Below are 3,498 nucleotides of genomic sequence, written 5' to 3'. Positions count from 1 at the left end.
GATCTTTCCTCTAACAAAGAAACCATTAACAGCACACATGCATAAGTTTGTTCACATGATTAGTCATTTAAAAAACACGCAGCGCTTCGTCCTCCAACCACTTCCTGTATTCTTCTTCTTCGTGGTTTTCGCCAGCAGTAACGTCTGGTTGTTGATCATGTGACTCCTGATGTGGAAATAGTTTTAATTGTAGTTTTGTGAAATAGACCGATTTGGATACGACCAAAAAAAGTCATGAAGTCGCATTGAAAAACTTTCCTGTTTCTCTGCAGATTGAAATCATTTTCTCATTTTTCTCTGCAGTTTGTTGAAATTTTAACGTTCTGGAATCCGTCCTGTCTTTTCTTCAGGCCGGCTGACGTCTGATGCAAACATTATAGTTTATGATTTATGATGTGATGGAACAAATGTGATTTCCTGATATCTGCAGAGAGAGCAGAGCTCCAGATCTCCTCATGTATGTTTCAGCTTCCAGCTCTGACAGCAGCGGAGCGTCTCTCCATGCCGCTCAACCAGACGGGAGGAAGGTGGAGCCGGAGAGAACGGCCGGAAATGAAAGATGGCTCTCTGGGGATGAAGAGGAGCAGAGAAAAGAGCGATGAAGATTCGGCAGAGAAACACGGAGTGTCAGCTGTGAGTTTAGCTGTTTGTCTGACTGAGTGAAAAGTGAAGCGTTGAGTCTCTGCCTGCAGCAGACAGGAGGCTGATCTCTGCTCAAACACTTCAGGTCTTCATCTCTGAGCACAGAAAACAATGTGTGTGTGTGTGTGTGTGTGTGTGTGTGTGTGTGTGTGTGTGTGTGTGGCTGCACTGCAAGATAAAGACTGCAAACCTTCAGTGAAACATGTTTAAAGGAGCAGAACGTTTGTTTCTGCAGTCAGAATAAAAAGGTGTGAACTAAATCCTGACGATTATTCAGGTTCTACCTGAATAATCCGTCCGTCCTTTCAGACCGTCGACGAGTTTTAACTCCAGAGCAACGTTTCATTTTCTCCTCAGTTTCTCCTCTGATCAAAGATAAAAAGTTTGTGAAAACTTTTCACCCCAGAGACGAACAAAGACTGAAACCTCGGATCTGGAAAACAGTTTCCAAAGTTTTCCAAGACTGCAGCTCGACTGCGCCTGAGGCGACCGGGAGAGGAGATCCAACCAAATGAATTAAGTCCTCTGGAATCAATTTACATTTTTCAGAGACAAAGACGATCGCTCGGCCCTGAATGAGAGACTTCCTCTTCATCATTAAGAAAACTTTCAGACGAGCCAAAGATGGAAATTCAGAGTAAATCCACAGAAAACCTGAGGAGGACGGACAGACGGATCTCTTTAGGAGAGTCCACATCTGAAAACACAGAGGAGGAAGCAGAGTCTTTATTCCCTTCAACCTTCAGATAGAAAATCTTACAAACTTTCAGTTTTTTACTCCTTTGATTCCAAATGTCTGAAATGTTTTGCAGTTTATAAAATAATTAGTTTCCAGCTTTAGGAACATCTAACAGAGATACTTTATTTGTCCTGAAGGGAAACTAAATGTCGTCGTAACTCTTAAAGAGTCTCTGAATAGTGATGCTGTGGGCTGGAAGCAGCTCCAGCAGCAGTCAGTCACACAGTGACTCTGGAAAAGCCTCTGACTGAAGACTCCTGCTGTCTTCAGTCAGCAGCATTCTATGTTAGCATGTTGTCATGCTAACGTGCTAACAGCTCAGTGTCAGGCAGCAGAGACAATGATCTACAGTAAGATGACTGGATGATATGAGCAGCTGCTAATCCACCACCTTTGCTTTTGCTGCTCCTCTTTAAATCTCTGGTTAGAAAGTGGATCAGAGGGATGTTGGAGTAGAGGATCCGATCCATTCAACCATCGCTAATGTAAATCTCTGGGGTTTAACTGGGTTTGAAGTTCATCTAGTTTGTTTGCCAAATATTTCCTGTTTCTAACAGGAAGTGATGATTCAACTTCCTGTTCCTTTCTGCTCCTTTTCAACTCCTCTAGGACTTGGGGTCAAAGTTCATGTGTTACTTGAGCTTCTGAGATGCTAATCAGCTGCCAGTTTTAAAAAACAACCAGAAAAAACTTTGTTGTTTTGATGCATCATAACAATTTTGATGGACAGATTATTAATGTTTTGTTGGTTAATATTTCAGTGGCTAATTTAGACCTTACCCATCATGCTTCACTGCGTTTCCTAGGCAACCAGACAGAGGACCTATCAGGTTGTGATCTGAACTCAGTAAAGTTTTGAACAGGTTTCAGAAATCAGCTGTTTTCCTCCATCTTGTCTTCATGATGCTGCAGCGTTAATAACTGGACTCGCAGCGCCGCCGTCGTTCCTCTCTGCTTGTAAAGAGCGGTGGGCCGCCGCCGCCACCGCTCTGGCCTGTCAGCTGTGATTTACCGCGCCATTAAAACGCAGCCCTGATAACAAATGCATGGAAAATAAAATCTGCAGGTGTTTGCACTGGTGTGCTTCTCCAGGCGAAAAATCAGCCGCAGTTTCCTGCCAACATTTCTCTCCTCCGTTCGCCAAACGGCGCACGGCGGCGCTGGTCTCTGCAGAAACCAGCAGTGATCCTCTTGGCTGCAGTCAGAAACAGAGACACACAGGAGCGTCTCCAGGTCAGCGCAGTCTGTTAAAGCGCAACATGAAGGGTCAAGGGTCAACTCAGTAGATTTACCTGCCTGATCTGGGAAAGATGAGGAGAAAAAACTCAAAACGTTTATTTTTGCCGTTTGCTTCTGTCCAGATCTCAGAACAGATCAGACTTTGTTTTTCTCCTGGTGGGTAAAACTTAGCAGCTCATCATGAATCAGGAAGCAAACAGGATCAATGTTTCCTTAAGGGAAGAACTGGTTTCCCACCAGTCCCACGCTGGTCTGACGGTGGGTTCAGGTGGGCTGGGATTTTCAAGTTTTGGGTTTGAATCACATTGCATTGTATAATTATTTGTTTTTCTTTTCCCTGAAGGTAACTTAATTTTAGTGATAAAAACTTTAAATAAATTCAGACAGCAGACAGAGTGGGAATCGAACCAGAGACCCACAGGATGAAGTCCTACTCCGCCACCTTCGCTGCTTCTGGACTCACAACTCAAACCAAACAGTTCCTCTGGTAACTTCCTCTTCACATCAAAATATAAATCTGAAACTTTTTTACATCTGCAATTTAACAAAATAATCAAAACTCTTCATCTCAAAATGACATGGACGAACTTTGATCCACTTTTCTAACTGTTTCAGTTCTTCCTCATCATACCTCCACTACCATGCTTCAGCTGGACCAGCTGTCCCTCCTGACACAGTGCATCAGGTCCAACATGGCTCCTCTAGTCTCTCCTGTCCAGATGACATCACTCAGGTGAAAATTTCTTTGAACCGTTAGAACCTGCAGTTTGTGTTTTCAAGGTGTTTTCAGGATGTTTGCATGGTGTTTTTAGGGTGTTTTCAGGATGTTTTCAGGGTGTTTTCAGGATGTTTTCAGGGTGTTTTCAGGATGTTTTCAG

General features: G+C 43.5%; 1 long non-coding RNA gene across 1 annotated transcript; it reads left to right on the top strand.

The window, feature by feature from the left end:
- The first annotated feature begins 342 nt into the window (after positions 1 to 342).
- On the top strand, positions 343 to 3,380 carry LOC103129720 (uncharacterized). Its single transcript, XR_475110.2, has 4 exons — positions 343 to 633; positions 2,743 to 2,878; positions 2,964 to 3,098; positions 3,236 to 3,380. It is a non-coding gene; the product is annotated as an uncharacterized LOC103129720 (long non-coding RNA).
- Positions 3,381 to 3,498: the final 118 nt, after the last annotated feature.

The sequence above is a fragment of the Poecilia formosa genome, unplaced genomic scaffold, assembly GCF_000485575.1.
Source record: "Poecilia formosa unplaced genomic scaffold, Poecilia_formosa-5.1.2 Scaffold572, whole genome shotgun sequence".
NCBI classification, from domain to species: Eukaryota; Metazoa; Chordata; class Actinopteri; order Cyprinodontiformes; family Poeciliidae; genus Poecilia; species Poecilia formosa.
Note: the sequence above shows the minus strand (reverse complement) of the source record. Positions and strands in the feature narration are given on the sequence as shown.